General features: G+C 50.1%; 1 protein-coding gene and 1 pseudogene across 1 annotated transcript in view; one reads left to right on the plus strand and one right to left on the minus strand.

Annotated features, from left to right (window-relative positions):
- The window catches only part of LOC134983825 (oocyte zinc finger protein XlCOF6-like), a 151,599-nt gene extending 145,694 nt beyond the window's left edge, over window positions 1-5,905 (minus strand). Inside the window, exon 1 of the mRNA XM_063949453.1 lies at window positions 5,365-5,905. The gene's annotated coding sequence lies outside the window, so the exon portion shown is untranslated. The remainder of the gene's footprint in view (window positions 1-5,364) is intronic.
- A 26-nt stretch (window positions 5,906-5,931) lies between these two features.
- LOC134983823 (oocyte zinc finger protein XlCOF6-like) overlaps window positions 5,932-21,446 on the plus strand; it is a 69,382-nt pseudogene continuing 53,867 nt past the window's right edge.

Here is a 21,446-nt window from a genome sequence, read left to right on the forward strand (position 1 = left end):
CTCCAGCCGTCCTGGAAACGTAAATTTTCAGGGCCCTGACTACGTCCAGCAACTTGGAATCCTCCAAGTCCCTAGTAGCCGCAGGCACCACAATAGTTGGTTCAAGTGAAAAACGGAGACCACCATCGGGAGAAACTAAGGACGAGTCCTCAATTCTGCCCTATCCATATGGAAAATCAGATAAGGGTTTTTACAAGACAAAGCCGCCAATTCTGAAACTCGCCTGGCCGAAGCCAGGGCCAACAGCATGACCACTTTCCACGTGAGATATTTTAAATCCACAGTCTTAAGTGGTTCGAACCAATGTGATTTCTGGAATTCCAAAACCACATTGAGATCCCAAGGTGCCACTGGGGCACAAAAGGAGGCTGAATATGCAGAACTCCTTTGACAAAAGTCTGAACTACAGGCAGTGAAGCCCGTTCTTTCTGGAAGAAAATCGACAGAGCCGAAATCTGGACCTTGATGGACCCCAATTTGAGGCCCAACGTCACTCCTGCTTGCAGGAATTGTAGGAATCGACCCAGCTGACATTCCTCCGTCGGGGCCTTCTTGGCCTCACACCACACAACATATTTTCGCCCAATGCGGTGATAACGATTTGCGGTGACATCCTTCCTGGCTTTGAGCAGGGTAGGGATGACTTCCTCCGGAATGCCCATTAGAAACCGGTGTTCAACCACCATGTCGTTCAACGTAGCCGCGGTAAGTCTTGAAACAGACAGGTTCCCTGCTGCAGCAGGTCTTGTCTGAGCGGCAGAGGCCAAGGGTCCTCTGCAAGCATCTCTTAAAGTTCAGGGTACCAAACTCTTCGTGGTCAATCCGGAACCACGAGTATAGTTTCCACTCCTCGCTTTCATATGATTCTCAGTACCTTTGGAATGAGAGGCAGAGGAGGAAACACATAAACCGACTGGTACACCCACGGTGTCCCTAGAACGTCCACAGCGATCGCCTGAGGGTCCCTTGACCTTGCGCAATATCTTTTCAACTTTTTGTTGAGGCGGGACGCCATCATGTCCACCCGTGGTCATACCCAACGGTTTTTCCGCATTTGGAAAACTTCTGAATGAAGTCCCCATTCTCCCGGGTGTAGGTCGCCCATCGGAGAATCCTTGTGGCTTCTGCCATCGCCATCCTGCTTCTTGTGCCGCCCTGTCTGTTTACATGGGCGACCGCCGTGATGTTGTCTGATTGGATCAGTACCGGCTGGTTCTGAAGCAGGGGCCTTGTTTGACTGAGGGCATTGTAAAAGGCCCTTAGCTCCAGAATATTAATGTGAAGCGAAATTTCCTTGGAAATTTCTTCCCTGTGTGACTGCACCCCAGCCCCGAAGGCTGGCATCCGTGGTCACCAGGACCCAGTCCTGTATTCCGAATCTGCGGCCCTCTAGTAGATGAGCCCTCTGCAGCCACCACAGCAGCGACACCCTGTATCTTGCTGACAGGGTTATCCGCTGTTGTATCTGTAGATGGGACCCGGACCATTTGTCCAACAGGTCCCACTGGAACGTCCTTGCGTGGAACCTTCCGAATGGAATTATGTTTCGTACGAAGCTACCATTTTTCCCAGGACTCGTGTGCATTGATATGCTGACACCTGTCCTGGTTTTAGGATGTCTCTGACTAGAGATGACAACTCCTCAGCTTTTTCCACTGGAAGAAACACTCTTTTCTGGTCTGTGTCCAGAATCATTCCCAGGAACAGAAGACGTGTCGTCGGGACCAGCTGTGACTTTGGAATATTGAGAATCCAGCCGTACTGTTGTAGCACTTCCCGAGAGAGTGCTACCCCCACTACCAACTGTTCTTTGGACCTCGCCTTTATCAGGATATCGTCCAAGTACGGGATAATAAAAAACTTCCTTCTTGCGAAGGAGTATCATCATTTCGGTCATTACCTTGGTAAAGACCTTCGGTGCCGTGGACAACTCCAACGGCAGCGTCCAGAACTGATAGTGACAGTCCTGTACCACACATCTGAGGTACTCCTGGTGAGGAGGGTAATTGGGGACATGCAGGTACGCATCCTTGATGTCCAGGGAGACCCTGTAATCCCCCTCGTCCAGGCTCGTAATAACCGCCCTGAGCGATTCCATCTTGAACTTGAATCTTCTGATATAAAAGATTCAAGCATTTTAATTTTAAGATGGGTCTCACCGAACCGTCCGGTTTCGGTACCACAAACATTGTGGTATAGTAACCCCTTCCTTGCTGAAGGAGGGGCACCTTGACAATCACTTGTTGTGATTATAGTGTTGAATAGCCACCAACACCGCCTCCCTGGCAGAGGGAGGTGCCGGTAAGGCAGATTTTATGAAACGGCGGGGGGGCGAACATCTCGAACTCCAGCCTGTACCCCTGAGAAACTACTTGAAGGACCCAGGGATCCATGTGAGAGAGCCCACTGGGCGCTGAAATTTCTGAGATGGGCCCCCACCGTACCCGGGTCCGCCTAAGCAGCCCAAGCGTCATGCTGTGGGCTTACCGGACGCAGGGAGGACTTCTGCTCTCGGGAACTAGCTGTGTGCTGTAGCTTTTTCCTCTACCTTTACCTCACGGCAAAAAGGATGAGCCTCTAGCCCTCTTGCTTTTCTGGGGCCGAAAGGACTGTACTTGATGATACGGTGCTTTCTTTTGTTGTGGGGTAACCTGTGGCAAAAAAGTAGATTTCCCAGCAGTAGCTGTGGAAACGAGGTCTGACAGACCATCCCCAAACAGTTTTACCCCCTTATAAGGCAAACTTCCATGTGCCGATTCGAGTCGGCATCGCCTGACCATTGCCGAGTCCATAACCCCCGTCTGGCGGCAATGGACCTAGCGCTTATTTTTTATGCCAGCCAGCAATTATCCCTCTGTGCATCACGCATGTATAAGACCACGTCTTTTATATGCTTTATTGTCAGCAAAATATTGTCCCTATCCATAGTTATTTTCCGACAGGGAATCTGACCACGCAGCGGGAGCCCTGCACATCCATGCCGAAGCAAGGGCTGGTCGCAATATAATGCCCTAGTGTGTGACTATATCTTATAACCTATCAGCAGGTTCCTTCAGGACGGCCGTATCCGGAGACGGTAGTGCCACCTTTTCTGAAAAGCGTGTCAACGCTGTATCTACCCTATGGGGTGTTTCACCACGTGACCTATCCTCTGGCGGGAAAGGGTACGCTGCCAATAACCGTTTAGAAATTATCAATTTCTTACCGGGGGAAGACCACGCTTCCTCACACACTCATTTAATTTCTTAGATGCAGGAAAAACTACTAATAGTTTTCTCTCACCAAACACAATACCCTTTTATGTGGTACCTGGGGTATAATCATAAATGTGTAATACATTTTTCATTGCCTCAATCATGTAACGGGTGGACCTATTTGGAGGGTACACTAGTCTCATCGTCGTCGAGACTGGAGTCGGTATCCGTGTCGACATCTGTGTCTGCTATCTCAGGTAGCGGGCGTTTTTAGAGCCCCCCATGACATTTGAGACGCTGGAACAGGCACAAGCTGAGTAGCCGGCTGTTCTGTGTCGTCGACCTTTTATGTAAGGAGTTGACACTTTCACGTAATCCTTCCATAAGTTTAGCCACACCGGTACCGACCCCGCAGGGGGTGACAACATATTTACAGGCATTCGCTCAGCCTCCACCTCATTATAGTCCACATACATGTCGGCACAGCCGTACCGACACACAGCCCACACACAGGGAATGCTCTGATAGAGGACAGGACCCCACAAAGCCCTTTGGGGAGACAGAGGGAGAGTATGCCAGCACACACCAGGGCGCTATATATCACAGGGATAACACCTATAAAAAAGTGTTTTCCCTTATAGCTGCATATATATTGTATACTGCGCCTAAATTGTGCCCCCCCTCTCTTTTTTAACCCTTTCTGTAGTGTATTAACTGCAGGGGAGAGCCAGGGAGCTTCCCTCCAATGGAGCTGTGAGGGAAAATGGCGCCAGTGTGTTGAGGAGATAGGCTCCGCCCCTTTTTCGCTGACTTTTCTCCCGCATTTTTATGGATTCTGGCAGGGGTTAATGTACATCCATATAGCCCTGGGGGTTATATGTGATGTATTTTTGCCAGTCAAGGTGTTAATATTGCTGCTCAGGGCAACCCCCCCCCCCCAGCGCCCTGCACCCATCAGTGACCGCAGTGTGAGGTGTGCATGAGGAGCAATGGCGCACAGCTGCAGTGCTGTGCGCTACCTTGGTGAAGACTGATGTCTTCTGCCGACGATTTTCCGGACCTCTTCTTGTTTCTGGCTCTGTAAGGGGGCTGGCGGCGCGGCTCTGGGACCGGACTCCATGGCTGGGCCTGTGTTCGGTCCCTCTGCAGCTAATGGTGTCCAGTAGCCTAAGAAGCCCAAGCTGGCTGCAAGCAGGCAGGTTTGCTTCTTCTCCCCTTAGTCCCTCGATGCAGTGAGCCTGTTGCCAGCAGGTCTCACTGAACATAACAAACCTAAAACTAACTTTATTTCTAAGAAGCTTAGTAGAGCCCCCTAGATTGCACCCAGCTCGGTCGGGCACAAAAATCTAACTGAGGCTTGGAGGAGGGTCATAGGGGGAGGGGCCAGTGCACACCAGGTAGTCCTAAAGCTTTATTTAGTTGTGCCCCGTCTCCTGCGGAGCCGCTATTCCCCATGGTCCTTACGGAGTTCCCAGCATCCACTAGGACGTCAGAGAAAAACGTTTGACAGTGTAACTACAACCTACTGATCATGTGATGTTACACATTACATGATCGGCTATTCTGGCAGTCCCATTGGTCGAATAACCTACCCACGGTCATGTGGTTCTAATCACATGACCGGGTGTCATAAACCCCCTTCGCCTGGGGTGCGCTGGTGTACTTTGTGGGTCTTTAGAGTGCAAGTCCATCCTATTTGTCTAGATGATGACACGTGACAAAGTACGCATTTGCGTCACGGAGGACGTCGTTCTTTCGGTCACATGACTGCGCCGTCCGTGTGTCACTATATCCTCGTCGAGCACCAGAGGCCGGAAACACTTCACAAATCAGATTTAAATCTGATTATTGAATACTATTATACCTATTGGATATGTGCTTATCACCCTGTGTATACGGGTTTCCATAGCAACCAATAAATAGTTATGGTGGGGAAGGGCCGGAGTGTGAGTAACATCCTTATTTGGTTATTTGTTAAGTGTTTCCGGCCTCTGGTGCTCCACGAGGATATAGTGAGGGGGGGGAGGGGGGGAGTTGGACTGGGTGGGAAGTGACTGGGCAGCTCACCTCCAGATCACTTGGGCTGCAGGGACAGGGAGGTGATAAATATATATACATTTTTATCTATCTATATATATATCTATATATCTGTATATATACCTGTACCTACCCAGCCAATAACCTCATGGCACGCCACTGATCTGTAGGCTACATAGACAGAACCCTGATCTGTACACACGCTGTCATACACACACAGGACAGCATCAAGATGGGGCAGGCGCCATGTTGCTGGCTCTCTATGGGCGCCGCCATGGTGGCTTAGTCTGTGTGAGCAGCAGATAATGATGAATAGAGTGGCCGGGGGGCGGGAGGCAGCTGAAGGCGGGGACTGTGCTGCGGCCTATGGGAGGGAGAGAAGGTGATTGAGTGACGGCACTCCGACAAGTTGCGGGTAGAGTGGGCGGTGCTTGTTGATGAGTGACTGGACGCTGCGCCCTATGAACGGTAGAATGGGCGGGGCTGCGAGCTATGGGCAGGAGGGTGTGTGAATGAGCGAAGGGTCGGTTCGACTAATAGCGGGACACAGGAGCGGGTGTGCCTGAGTGACGGGAGCTTCGGCCTATGAACGGTAGAATGGGCGTTGCTTAGATGATGAGTGACGGGTTTCTCCGGCTTATGAGCGGGAGAGTGGGCGGGGCTGCTCCTGGTTGTTTAGTGACTGCAACTCCCAGTACCCATAATCCTATGCGCTATGCAGACGGTGACCCGAAAACACCGCCCCGCCACTTCCTGTACACAAGGCTCCGTCCTCGGTCGGTTGATACTAGATCCAAGTGGCCTACACTGGTAATATACACTGCATGCAGCACACACTGCAGCACATACGCCCTGCCCGGCAGGAGAGGGGGCGGCGGCCATTACCTGGAGGAGGAGACCGGGGGCGGTTGATTCTATATCGGAGTGGGATAAGGGACCTTCTGACGTACCTGGGGGAGGAGACACGTCACCAGGGGGAGGAGCTACGGCCGAACAGGTTACCCGAATAGTACGCTCGCCACGCTTCAGGCTCGGTGGTGGCGTGGGTAGGACTGGCCTAGCTCCTCCCTCTTGTGTTGCGGCTCCTCCCCCTTACGGAAAAGGTCCCTTGGGCCACTTGGATCTAGTATGGTTGATGCTAGATTCAAGTGGGCTAAGGGACCCTTTCCTTCAGAGGGAGGGGCCACGACACAAGGGGGAGGAGCTAGGCCAGCGGGATAGGTCCTGATAGCAAAGCCGAAACTAGGATTCCTGTCACCCGGGTCAAGGCGGTAATTTGGCGCCCCCCACCCCACAAAAAAAATTAAAATAATGAATACTTTTTTTTAAATAAAATAATAAAAAAACACAGAAAACTTCAGTCTTCACCAAGGTAGCGCAGAGCACTGCAGCTGTGCGCCATTGCTCCTCATGTACACCTCACACTGCGGACACTGATGTGTGCAGGGCCCTGGGGGGGGGGGGGGGGGCGGCGGCGCCCAGAGCAGCAATATTTACACCTTGGCTGGCAAAACAATCACAATATATAGCCCCAGAGGCTATATATGTGATAAACACCCCTGCCAGAATCCATAAAAAAAGCGGGAGAAAAGTCCGCGAAAAAGGGGCGGAGCTATCTCCCTCAGCACACTGGCGCCATTTTCTCTTCACAGTGCAGCTGGAAGGCAGCTCCCCAGGCTCTCCCCTGTAGTTTTCAGGCTCAAAGGGTTAAAAAGAGAGGGGGGGCACTAAATTTAGGCGCAATATTGTATATACAAGCAGCTGTTGGGGAAAATTCACTCAGTTATAGTGTTAATCCCCACATTATATAGCGCTCTGGTGTGTGCTGGCATACTCTCTCTCTGTCTCCCCAAAGGGCTTTGTGGGGTCCTGTCCTCAGTCAGAGCATTCCCTGTGTGTGTGCGGTGTGTCGGTACGGCTGTGTCGACATGTTTGATGAGGAGGCTTATGTGGTGACGGAGCAGAGGCCGATATATGTGATGTCAACCCCTGTGGGGCCGACACCAGAGTGGATGGATAGGTGGAAGGTATTAACCGACAGTATCAACTCCTTGCATAAAAGGCTGGGTGACATAACAGCTGTGGGACAGCCGGCTTCTCAGCCCGCGCCTGCCCAGGCGTCTCAAAGGCCATCAGGGGCTCAAAAACGCCCGCTCCCTCAGATGGCAGACACAGATGTCGACACAGAGTCTGACTCCAGTGTCGACGAGGTTGAGATATATACACAATCCACTAGGAACATCCGTTACATGATCCCGACAATAAAAAATGTGTTACATATTTCTGACATTAACCAAAGTACCACTAAAAAGGGTTTTTATGTTTGGGGAGAAAAAGCAGCCAGTGTTTTGTTCCCCCAGCAGATGAGTGAATGAAGTGTGTGAAGAAGCGTGGGTTCCCCCGATAAGAAACTGGTAATTTCTAAAAAGTTACTGATGGCGTACCCTTTCCCGCCAGAGGATAGGTTACGCTGGGAAATATCCCATAGGGTGGATAAGGCGCTCACACGTTTGTCAAAAATGGCACTGCCGTCTTAGGATGCGGCCACTTTGAAGGAGCCTGCTGATAAAAAGCAGGAGGCTATCCTGAAGTCTGTATTTACACACTCAGGTACTATACTGAGACCTGCAATTGCCTCAGCATGGATAGTGCTGCTGCAGCGTGGTCATACCCTGTCTGATAATATAATACCCTAGACAGGGATAATCAATTGCTAACATAGAGCATATTAATAGACGTTGTCTTATATATGAGGGATGCACAGAGGGATATTTTGCCGGCTGGCATCCAAAATTAATACAATGTCCATTCTGCCAGGAGGGTATTAGAGACCCGGCACTGGACAGGTGAGGCTGACTTTAAAAGGAACATAGAGATTCTGCCTTATAAGGGTGCGGAATTGTTTGGGGATGGTCTCTGGGACCTCGTATCCACAGCAACAGCTGGGAAGAAAATAAGAATTTACTTACCGATAATTCTATTTCTCGGAGTCCGTAGTGGATGCTGGGGTTCCTGAAAGGACCATGGGGAATAGCGGCTCCGCAGGAGACAGGGCACAAAAGTAAAGCTTTCCGATCAGGTGGTGTGCACTGGCTCCTCCCCCTATGACCCTCCTCCAGACTCCAGTTAGATACTGTGCCCGGACGAGCGTACACAATAAGGGAGGAATTTTGAATCCCGGGTAAGACTCATACCAGCCACACCAATCACACTGTACAACCTGTGATCTGAACCCAGTTAACAGTATGATAACAGCGGAGCCTCTGAAAAGATGGCTCACAATAACAATAACCCGATTTAGTTAGCAATAACTATGTACAAGTATTGCAGATAATCCGCACTTGGGATGGGCGCCCAGCATCCACTACGGACTCCGAGAAATAGAATTATCGGTAAGTAAATTCTTATTTTCTCTATCGTCCTAGTGGATGCTGGGGTTCCTGAAAGGACCATGGGGATTATACCAAAGCTCCCAAACGGGCGGGAGAGTGCGGATGACTCTGCAGCACCGAATGAGAGAACTCCAGGTCCTCTTTTGCCAGGGTATCAAATTTGTAGAATTTTACAAACGTGTTCTCCCCCGACCACGTAGCTGCTCGGCAGAGTTGTAATGCCGAGACCCCTCGGGCAGCCGCCCAAGATGAGCCCACCTTCCTTGTGGAATGGGCCTTAACAGATTTAGGCTGTGATAGGCCTGCCACAGAATGTGCAAGTTGAATTGTGCTACCAATCCAACGAGCAATCGACTGCTTAAAAGCAGGAGCACCCAGCTTGTTGGGTGCATACAGGATAAACAGCAAGTCAGATTTCCTGACTCCAGCCGACCTGGAAACTATATTTTCAGGGCCCTGACAACATCCAGCAACTTGGAGTCCTCCAAGTCCCTAGTAGCCGCAGGTACCACAATAAGCTGGTTCAGGTGAAACGCTGACACCACCTTAAGGAGAAACTGGGGACGAGTCCGCAGCTTTGCTCTGTCCGAATGGACAATCAGATATGGCTTTGTGAGACAAAGCCGCCAATTCTGACACTCGCCTGGCCGCGGCCAGGACCAACAGCATGGCCACTTTCCATGTGAGATATATCAAATCCACAGATTTGAGTTGTTTTAAACCAATGTGATTTTAGGAATCCCAAAACTACGTTGAGATCGCCCAGTGTCACTGGAGACATCAAAAGGGGGTTGTATATGCAGTACTCCCTTAACAAACTTCTGGACTTCAGGAACTGAAGCCAATTTCTTTCTGGAAGAAAATCGACAGGCCGAAATTTGAACCTTAATGGACCCCAATTTGAGACCCATAGACACTCCTGTTTGCAGGAAATGTAGGAATTAACCTAGTTGAAATTCTTCCGTGGAGCCTTCCTGGCCTCACACCATGGAACATATTTTCACCTAAGCGGTGATAATGTTGTGCGGTCACCTCCTTCCTGGCTCTGACCAGGGTAGGGATGACCTCTTCCGGAATGCCTTTTTCCCTTAGGATCCGGCGTTCACCCGCCCTGGCGTCAACGCAGCTGCGGTAAATCTTGGAACAGACATGATTCTTGCTGAATCAAGACCCTTCTTAGTATCTCTTGAAGTTCCGGGTACCAAGTCCTTCTTGGCCAAACCGGAGCCACGAGTATAGTTCTTACTCCTCTCCTTCCTATCATTCTCAATACACTGGGTATGAAAGGCAGAGGATGGAACACATACACCGACTGGTACACCCACGGTGTTACCAGAGCGTCCCAGCTATTGCCTGAGTGTCTCTTGACCTGGCGCTTCATGTGGGACGCCATCATAACCACCTTTGGTCTTTCCCAACGGTTTACAATCATGTGGAAACTTCCAGATTAAGTTCCCACTTTTCCGGGTGGAATTCATACATGCTGAGGAAATCTTCCCAGTTGTCCCCTCCCGGAATGAACACTGCTGACAGTGTTATCACATGATTTTTCGCCCAGCGAAAAATCCTTGCTATCATTGCCCTCCTGCTTCTTGTGTCGCCCCGTCTGTTAACGTGGGCGACTGGCATGATGATGTCCTACTGGATCAGCACCGGTTGACTTTGAAGCAGAGGTCTTCCTAGGCTCAGAGCATTGTAAATTGCCCTTAGCTCCAGTATATTCATGTGGAGAGAAGTCTCCAGACTTGACCACACTTCCTTGGAAATTTCTTCCCTGTGTGACTGCTCCCCAGCCTCTCAGGCTGGCATCCGTGGTCACCAGAACACAGTCCTGAATGCTGAACGTGCTGCCCTCTAGAAGATGAGCACTCTGCAGCCCCCACAGAAGAGACACCCTTGTCCTTGGAGACAGGATTATCCGCTGATGCATCTGAAGATGCGATCCGGACCATTCGTCCCGCAAATCCCCCTGAAAAATTTTTTGCGTGAGATCTGCCGAATGGAATCGCTTCGTAAGAAGCCACCATTTTTCCCAGGACTCCTGTGCATTGATGCACTGATACCTGGTCTGGTTTTTGGAGGTTTCTGACTAGTTCGGATAACTCCCTGGCTTTCTCCTCCAGGAGAAAACCTCTTTCTGGACTATGCCCAGAATCATTCCTAGGAACAGCAGACGTATCGTCGGAAAACAGCTGCGATTTTTGGAATATTTAGAATCCACTCGTGCTGTCGTAGAACTACTTTAGATAGTGCTCTTCCGACGTCCAACTGTTCTCTTGAACTTGCCCTTTTCAGGATATCGTCCAAGTAAGGGATAATTAAGATGCCTTTTTTCTTTGAAGAATCATCTTTTCGGCCATTACCCTGGTAAAGGCCCGGGGTGCCGTGGATACTTCAACGGCAGCGTCTGAAACTGATATTGACAGTTCTGTACCACGAACCAGAGGTATCCTTGTTGAGAAGGACAAATTTGGACATGGAGGTAATCCTTGATGTCCAGGGACACCATATAGTCCCCTTTTTTTTTTTTTTTTTTTTTTTGGTTCGCTATCACTGCTCTGAGTGACTCCATCTTGATTTGAACCTTTTTATGTAAGTGTTCAAAGATTTCAGATTTAGACTACGTCTCACCAAGCCATCTGGCTTCAGTACCACAATATAGTGTGGAAGACTAATACCCTTTTCCTTGTTGTAGGAGGGGTACTTTGATTATCACCTGCTGGAAATACAGCTTGTGAATCTTTTCCAATACTGCCTCCCTGTCGGAGGAAGCCGTTGGTAAAGCAGACTTCAGGAACCTGCGAGGAAAAGATGTCTCGACTCTCCAATCTGTACCCCTGGGATAATACTTGTACGATCTAGGGGTCAACTTGCGAGTGATCCCACTGCGCGCTGAGACTCTTGAGACTACCCCCCCACCTCACCTGAGTCCGCTTGCACGGCCCCAGCGTCATGCTGAGGACTTGGCAGACGCGGTGGAGGGCTTCTTTTCCTGGGAAGGGGCTGCCTGCTGCAGTCTACTTCCCTTACCTCTATGTCTGGGCAGATATGACTGGCCTTTTGCCCGCTTGCCCTCATGGAAACGGAAGGATTGAGGCTGAAAAGACGGTGTCTTTTTCTGCTGAGATGTAACTTGGGGTAAAAAGGTTGGATTTCCCAGCTGTTGCCGTGGTCCCCAGGTCCGATGGACCGACCCCAACTAACTCCTTCCCTTTATACGGCAATACTTCCATGTGCCGTATGGGATCTGTATCACCTGACCACTGTCGTGTCCATGACATCTTCTGGGAGATATGGACAACGCACTTATCTTGATGCCAGAGTGCAAATATCCCTCTGTGCATCTCGCGTACATATATATAGAATGCATCCTATTAAATGCTCTATATCAATAATATATTTTCAGTCAGGGAATCCGACCAAGCCAACCCAGCACTGCATCTCCAGGCTGATGGCGATCGCTGGTCGCAGTATAACCACCGTATGTGTGTATATACTTTTTAGGATATTTTTCCAGCTTCCTATCAGCTGGCTCCTTGAGGGCGGCCGTATCTGGAGACGGTAACGCCACTTGATAAGCGTGTGAGCGCCTTATCCACCCTAAGGGGTGTTTCCCAACGCGCCCTAACTTCTGGCGGGAAAGGGTATAACGCCAATATTTGCTATCTGGGTAACCCCACGCTTCATCACACACTTCATTTTATTTTATCTGATTCAGGAAAAACTACAGGTAGTTTTTTCACTCCCACATAATACCCTTTTTTGTGGTACTTGTAGTATCAGAAATATGTAACACCTCCTTCATTGCCCTTAACGTGTGGCCCTAATGAGAAATACGTTTGTTTATTCACCGTCGACACTGGATTCAGTGTCCGTGTCTGTGTCTGTGTCGACCGACTGAGGTAAATGGGCGTTTTTAAAGCCCCTGACGGTGTTTCTGAGACGCCTGGACCGGTACTAATTGTTTGTCGGCCGTCTCATGTCGTCAACCGACCTTGCAGCGTGTTGACATTCTCACGTAATTCTCTCAATAAGCCATCCATTTCGGTGTCGACTCCCTAGAGAGTGACATCCCCATTACAGGCAATTGCTCCGCCTCCTCACCAACATCGTCCTCAAACATGTCGACACACACGTACCGACACACAGCACACACACCGGGAATGCTCTGACAGAGGACAGGACCCCACTAGCCCTTTGGAGAGACAGAGGGAGAGTTTGCCAGCACACACCAAAAACGCTATAATATATATAGGGACAACCTTATATAAGTGTTTCTCCCTTATAGCATCTTTATATATATATTAATATCGCCAATTAATGCCCCCCCTCTCTGTTTTAACCCTGTTTCTGTAGTGCAGTGCAGGGGAGAGCCTGGGAGCCTTCTCTCCAGCCTTTCTGTGAGAGAAAATGGCGCTGTGTGCTGAGGAGATAGGCCCCGCCCCTTTCTCGGCGGGCTCGTCTCCCGCTCTTCAACGGATTATGGCAGGGGTTAAATATCTCCATATAGCCTCTGGGGGCTATATGTGAGGTATTTTTAGCCAATATATAGGTTTTCATTTGCCTCCCAGGGCGCCCCCCCCCAGCGCCCTGCACCCTCAGTGACTGCGTGTGAAGTGTGCTGAGAGGAAAATGGCGCACAGCTGCAGTGCTGTGCGCTACCTTTAGAAGACTGCAAGAGCCTTCAGCCGCCGATTCTGGACCTCTTCTTACTTCAGCATCTGCAAGGGGGCCGCCGGCGCGGCTCCGGTGACCATCCAGGCTGTACCTGTGATCGTCCCTCTGGAGCTGATGTCCAGTAGCCAAGAAGCCAATCCATCCTGCACGCAGGTGAGTTCACTTCTTCTCCCCTCAGTCCCTCGTTGCAGTGATCCTGTTGCCAGCAGGACTCACTGTAAAATAAAAAACCTAAGCTAAACTTTTTCTAAGCAGCTCTTTAGGAGAGCCACCTAGATTGCACCCTTCTCGGCCGGGCACAAAAATCTAACTGGAGTCTGGAGGAGGGTCATAGGGGGAGGAGCCAGTGCACACCACCTGATCGGAAAGCTTTACTTTTGTGCCCTGTCTCCTGCGGAGCCGCTATTCCCCATGGTCCTTTCAGGAACCCCAGCATCCACTAGGACGATAGAGAAAATTTTTTACCTCAGGTTTCCTCACAGCCTAAGAAAGCACTGTATTATCAGGTACAGTCCTTTCGGCTTCAGAAAAGCAAGCGGGTCAAAGGCGCTTCCTTTCTGTACAGAGACAAGGGAAGAGGAAAAAAGCTGCACCAGTCAGCCAGTTCCCAGGATCAAATTCTTCCCCCGCTAACTCTGAGTCCTTCACATGACGCGGGTACTCCACAGGTGTAGCCAGGTGCGGTGGAGGCGCGTCTCGAGAACTTCAGCGTCCAGTGGGTTCGCTCACAGGTGGATCCCTGGGTTCTGCATGTAGTATCACAAGGATACAAGCTGGAGTCCGAGGCAACTCCCTCTCGCCGTTAGCTCAAATCAGCAAGCTGTACTTCCAGCAGGGGAAAATCATGATACCCCTCCTTCAACAAGGCCGGGGTTATTATTCCACAATGTTGTGGTACCGAAACCAGATGGTTCGGTGAAACCCATTCTAAAATTGAAATCCTTGAGCACTTCTATACGAAGGTTCAAGTTAAAAATGAAATCGCTCAGGGCGGTTATTGCAAGCCTGGACGAGGGAGATTACATGGTATCTCGGGACATCAAGGATGCTTACCTGCATGTCCCCATTTACCATCCTCACCAGGAGTACCTCAGTTTTGTGGTACAGGTTTGTCATTACCAATTCCAAAAGTTGCCGTTCGGTCTGTCCACGGCACCGAGAGTATTTATCAGGGTAATGGCCGAAATGATGATACTCCTTCGAAAAATAAGGGAGTTTTTAATTATTCCGTACTTGGACGATCTCCTAATAAGGGCGAGGTCTAAGGAGCAGTTATTGGTCGGGGTAGCACTATCTCGGGAAGTGCTACAACAGCACAGCTGGTTCCTACGACACGTTTACTGTTCCTAGGGATGGTTCTGGACACAGACCAGAAAAAAAAAAAAGTGTTTCTCCCGGAGAAGAAAGCCAAGGAGCTGTCATCTCTAGTCAGAGACCTCCTGAAACCAAAACAGGTGTCGGTGCATCACTGCATGCGAGTCCTGGGAAAAATGGTAGCTTCCTACGAAGCAATTCCATTCGGCAGGTTCCATGCAAGAACCTTTCAGTGGGACCTCTTGGACAAGTGGTCCGGATCGCATCTTCAGATGCATCGGCTGATGACTCTGTCTCCAAGGACCAGGGTATCCCTACTGTGGTGGCTGCAGAGTGCTCATCTTCAAGAGGGCCGCAGATTCGGCATACAGGACTGGGTCCTGGTGACCACGGATACCAGCCTTCGAGGCTGGGGGGCAGTCACACAGGGAAGAAATTTCCAAGAACTTTGGTCAAGTCAGGAGTCGTCCCTACACATAAATATTCTGGTCAGGCAAGGCCCCTGCTTCAAAACCAGCCGGTACTGATCCAATCAGACAACATCACGGCAGTCGCCCATGTAAACCGACAGGGCGGCACAAGAAGCAGGATGGCAATGGCAGAAGCCACAAGGATTCTCCGATGGGCGGAAAATCACGTCTTAGCACTGTCAGCAGTGTTCATTCCGGGAGTGGACAACTGGGAAGCAGACTTCCTCAGCAGACACGACCTACACCTGGGAGAGTGGGGACTTCGTCCAGAAGTCTTCCAACTGATTGTAAACCGTTGGGGAAGGCCACAGGTGGACATGATGGCGTCCCGCCTAAACAAAAAACTAGAGAGGTATTGCGCCAGGTCAAGGGACCCTCAGGCGATAGCTGTGGACGCTCTAGTGACACCGTGGGTGTACCAGTCGGTTTATGTGTTCCCTCCTCTGCCTCTCATACCAAAGGTACTGAGAATAATAAGAAGACGAGGAGTACAAACGATACTCGTGGTTCCGGATTGGCCAAGAAGAGCTTGGTACCCAGAACTTCTAGAAATGCTATCAGAGGACGCATGGCCTCTACCGCTCAGACAGGATCTGCTACAGCAGGGGCCCTGTCTGTTCCAAGACTTACCGCGGCTGCGTTTGACGGCATGGCGGTTGAATACCGGATCCTAAAGGAAAAGGGCATTCCGGAGGAAGTAATTCCTACGCTGATAAAAGCCAGGAAAGAAGTAACCGCAAACCATTATCACCGTATTTGGCGAAAGTATGTTGCGTGGTGTGAGGCCAGGAAGGCCCCAACAGAGGAATTTCAACTGGGTCGATTTCTGCACTTCCTACAGTCAGGAGTGACTATGGGCCTAAAATTGGGTTCCATTAAGGTCCAGATTTCGGCTCTGTCGATTTTCTTCCAGAAAGAACTGGCTTCACTACCTGAAGCTCAGACATTTGTAAAGGGAGTGCTGCATATTCAGCCCCCTTTTGTGCCCCAGTGGCACCTTGGGATCTCAACGTGGTGTTGAGTTTCCTAAAATCACATTGGTTTGAGCCGCTTAAAATCGTGGATCTGAAATATCTCACGTGGAAAGTGGTCAGGTTATTGGCTTCGGCCAGGCGTGTATCAGAATTGGCGGCTTTGTCATGTAAAAGCTCTTATCTGATTTTCCATATGGATAGGGCAGAATTGAGGACTCGTCCCCAGTTTCTTCCTAAGGTGGTATCAGCTTTTCACTTGAACCAACCTATTGTAGTGCCTGCGGCTTCTAGGGACTTGGAGGATTCCAAGTTGCTGGACGTAGTCAGGGCCTTGAAAATTTATGTTTCCAGGACGGCTGGAGTCAGGAAAACTGACTCGCTATTTATCCTGTATGCACCCACTAAGCTGGGTGCTCCTGCTTCTAAGCAGACTATTGCTCGCTGGATTTGTAGCACAATTCAGCTGGCGCATTCTGCGGCTGGACTACCGCAGCCTAAATCAGTAAAAGCCCATTCCATGAGGAAAGTGGGCTCATCTTGGGCGGCTGCCCGAGGGGTCTCGGCTTTACAACTTTGCCGAGCTGCTACTTGGTCAGGGGCAAACACGTTTGCAAAATTCTACAAATTTGATACCCTGGCTGAGGAGGACCTTGAGTTCTCTCATTCGGTGCTGCAGAGTCATCCGCACTCTCCCGCCCGTTTGGGAGCTTTTGTATAATCCCCATGGTCCTTACGGAGTTCCCAGCATCCACTAGGACGTCAGAGAAAATAAGATTTTACTCACCGGTAAATCTATTTCTTGTAGTCCGTAGTGGATGCTGGGCGCCCATCCCAAGTGCGGATTGTCTGCAATACTTATATATAGTTATTGCCTAACTAAAGGGTTATTGTTGTGAGCCATCTATTGAGAGGCTCAAGTTATAGTTCATACTGTTAACTGGGTATAGTATCACGAGTTATACGGTGTGATTGGTGTGGCTGGTATGAGTCTTACCCGGGATTCAAAATCCTTCCTTATTGTGTACGCTCGTCCGGGCACAGTATCCTAACTGAGGCTTGGAGGAGGGTCATAGGGGGAGGAGCCAGTGCACACCAGGTAGTCCTAAAGCTTTACTTTTGTGCCCAGTCTCCTGCGGAGCCGCTATTCCCCATGGTCCTTACGGAGTTCCCAGCATCCACTACGGACTACGAGAAATAGAATTATCGGTAAGTAAATTCTTTTCTCTATCGTCCTAGTGGATGCTGGGGTTCCTGAAAGGACCATGGGGAATAGCGGCTCCGCAGGAGACAGGGCACAAAAAGTAAAGCTTTTCCAGATCAGGTGGTGTGCACTGGCTCCTCCCCCTATGACCCTCCTCCAGACTCCAGTTAGATTTTTGTGCCCGGCCGAGAAGGGTGCAATTCTAGGTGGCTCTCATAAAGAGCTGCTTAGAGAAAGTTTAGCTTAGGTTTTTTATTTTACAGTGATTCCTGCTGGCAACAGGATCACTGCAACGAGGGACAGAGGGGAGAAGAAGTGAACTCACCTGCGTGCAGGATGGATTGGCTTCTTGGCTACTGGACATCAGCTCCAGAGGGACGATCACAGGTACAGCCTGGATGGTCACCGGAGCCGCGCCGCCGGCCCCCTTGCAGATGCTGAAGTAAGAAGAGGTCCAGAATCGGCGGCTGAAGACTCCTGCAGTCTTCTAAAGGTAGCGCACAGCACTGCAGCTGTGCGCCATTTTCCTCTCAGCACACTTCACACGCAGTCACTGAGGGTGCAGGGCGCTGGGGGGGGGCGCCCTGGGAGGCAAATGAAAACCTATTAAAAGGCTATAAATACCTCACATATAGCCCCAGAGGCTATATGGAGATATTTAACCCCTGCCTGGATTCACAAAATAGCGGGAGACGAGCCCGCCGAAAAAGGGGCGGGGCCTATCTCCTCAGCACACGGCGCCATTTCCTCTCACAGCTCCGCTGGTCAGGACGGCTCCCAGGTCTCTCCCCTGCACTGCACTACAGAAACAGGGTAAAACAGAGAGGGGGGGCAAATTTAATGGCAATATTTTGATATATATAAAGCAGCTATAAGGGAGCACTTATTATAAGGCTATCCCTGTCATATATAGCGCTTTTTGGTGTGTGCTGGCAGACTCTCCCTCTGTCTCCCCAAAGGGCTAGTGGGTCCTGTCTTCGTTTAGAGCATTCCCTGTGTGTCTGCTGTGTGTCGGTACGTGTGTGTCGACATGTATGAGGACGATATTGGTGTGGAGGCGGAGCAATTGCCAAATATGGGGATGTCACCTCCTAGGGGGTCGACACCAGAATGGATGCCTTTATTTGTGGAATTACGGGATAGCGTCAACTCGCTTAAGCAGTCGTTTGACGACATGAGGCTGCCGGACAATCAATTAGTGCCTGTCCAGGCGCCTCAAACACCGTCAGGGGCTGTAAAACGCCCTTTGCCTCAGTCGGTCGACACAGACCCAGACACAGGCACTGATTCCAGTGGTGACGGTGACGAATCAACCGTATTTTCCAGTAGGGCCACACGTTATATGATTTTGGCAATGAAGGAGGCGTTACATTTAGCTGATACTACAGGTACCACTAAACAGGGTATTATGTGGGGTGTGAAAAAACTACCTATAGTTTTTCCTGAATCAGAAGAATTAAATGACGTGTGTGATGAAGCGTGGGTTGCCCCTGATAAAAAGCTGATAATTTCAAAGAAATTATTGGCATTATACCCTTTCCCGCCAGAGGTTAGGGAGCGCTGGGAAACACCTCCTAGGGTGGACAAGGCGCTAACACGCTTATCTAAACAAGTGGCGTTACCCTCTCCTGAGACGGCCGCACTTAAAGATCCATCAGATAGGAGGATGGAAAATATCCAAAAAAGTATATACACACATGCAGGTGTTATACTACGACCAGCTATAGCGACTGCCTGGATGTGCAGTGCTGGGGTAGCTTGGTCAGAGTCCCTGATTGAAAATATTGATACCCTGGATAGGGACAATGTTTTACTGTCTTTAGAGCAGATAAAGGATGCGTTTCTTTATATGCGTGATGCACAGAGGGATATCTGCACACTGGCATCACGGGTAAGTGCTATGTCCATTTCGGCCAGAAGAGCTTTAGGACGCGACAGTGGACAGGCGATGCGGATTCAAAACGGCATATGGAAGTTTTGCCGTATAAAGGGGAGGAGTTATTTGGAGTCGGTCTATCAGATTTGGTGGCCACGGCTACAGCCGGGAAATCCACCTTTCTACCTCAAGTCACTCCCCAACAGAAAAAGGCACCGACTTTTCAACCGCAGCCCTTTCGTTCCTTTAAAAATAAGAGAGCAAAGGGCTATTCATATCTGCCACGAGGCAGAGGTCGAGGGAAGAGACAGCAACAGGCAGCTCCTTCCCAGGAACAGAAGCCCTCCCCGGCTTCTACAAAAGCCTCAGCATGACGCTGGGGCTTCTCAAGCGGACTCGGGGACGGTGGGCGGTCGTCTCAAAAATTACAGCGCGCAGTGGGCTCACTCGCAGGTAGATCCCTGGATCCTGCAGATAATATCTCAGGGGTACAGGTTGGAATTAGAGACAGATCCACCTCGCCGTTTCCTGAAGTCTGCTTTACCAACGTCCCCCTCCGAAAGGGAGACGGTTTTGGAAGCCATTCACAAGCTGTACTCTCAGCAGGTGATAGTCAAGGTACCTCTTCTACAACAAGGGAAGGGGTATTATTCCACTCTATTTGTGGTACCGAAGCCGGATGGCTCGGTGAGGCCTATTCTAAATCTGAAGTCCTTGAACCTGTACATAAAGAAGTTCAAGTTCAAGATGGAGTCACTCAGAGCAGTGATAGCGAACCTGGAAGAAGGGGACTTTATGGTATCCTTGGACATCAAGGATGCGTATCTCCACGTTCCAATTTACCCCTCACACCAGGGGTACCTCAGGTTCGTTGTACAAAACTGTCACTATCAGTTTCAGACGCTGCCGTTTGGTTTGTCCACGGCACCTCGGGTCTTTACAAAGGTAATGGCCGAGATGATGATTCTTCTTCGAAGAAAAGGCGTATTAATTATCCCATACTTGGACGATCTCCTAATAAGGGCAAGGTCCAGAGAACAGCTAGAGATGGGATTAGCACTATCTCAAGAGGTGCTAAAGCAGCACGGATGGATTCTGAATATTCCAAAATCCCAATTAATGCCGACAACTCGTCTGCTGTTCCTAGGGATGATTCTGGACACGGTTCAGAAAAAGGTTTTTCTTCCCGAGGAAAAAGCCAAGGAGTTATCCGACCTGGTCAGGAACCTCCTAAAACCAGGAAAGGTGTCTGTACATCAATGCACAAGAGTCCTGGGAAAAATGGTGGCTTCTTACGAAGCAATTCCATTCGGCAGATTCCATGCAAGAATTTTCCAAAGGGATCTGTTGGACAAATGGTCAGGGTCGCATCTTCAGATGCACCTGCGGATAACCCTGTCGCCAAGGACAAGGGTATCTCTTCTGTGGTGGTTGCAGAGGGCTCATCTATTGGAGGGCCGCAGATTCGGCATACAGGATTGGATCCTGGTGACCACGGATGCCAGCCTGAGAGGCTGGGGAGCAGTCACACAAGGAAGAAACTTCCAGGGAGTGTGGTCGAGCCTGGAAAAGTCTCTTCACATAAACATTCTGGAACTAAGAGCAATCTACAATGCTCTAAGCCAGGCGGAACCTCTGCTTCAAGGAAGACCGGTGTTGATCCAGTCGGACAACATCACGGCAGTCGCCCATGTAAACAGACAGGGCGGCACAAGAAGCAGGAGTGCAATGGCAGAAGCTGCCAGGATCCTTCGCTGGGCGGAGAATCACGTGATAGCACTGTCAGCAGTGTTCATCCCGGGCGTGGACAACTGGGAAGCAGACTTCCTCAGCAGACACGATCTTCACCCGGGAGAGTGGGGACTTCATCCAGAAGTTTTCCACATGCTAATAAACCGTTGGGAAAGACCAATGGTGGACATGATGGCGTCTCGCCTCAACAAAAAACTGGACAGGTATTGCGCCAGGTCAAGAGATCCGCAGGCAATAGCTGTGGACGCGCTGGTAACACCTTGGGTGTACCAGTCGGTGTATGTGTTTCCTACTCTGCCTCTCATACCAAAGGTATTGAGAATTATACGGCAAAGCGGAGTAAGAACGATACTAGTGGCTCCGGATTGGCCAAGAAGGTCTTGGTACCCGGAACTTCAAGAGATGGTCACGGACGATCCGTGGCCTCTACCTCTGAGAAGGGACCTGCTTCAACAGGGTCCCTGTCTCTTTCAAGACTTACCGCGGCTGCGTTTGACGGCATGGCGGTTGAACGCCAGATCCTAAAAGGAAAAGGCATTCCAGAAGAAGTCATTCCTAC

Source organism: Pseudophryne corroboree (genome assembly GCF_028390025.1).
Source record: "Pseudophryne corroboree isolate aPseCor3 chromosome 3 unlocalized genomic scaffold, aPseCor3.hap2 SUPER_3_unloc_25, whole genome shotgun sequence".
In the NCBI taxonomy this organism is placed as follows: Eukaryota; Metazoa; Chordata; class Amphibia; order Anura; family Myobatrachidae; genus Pseudophryne; species Pseudophryne corroboree.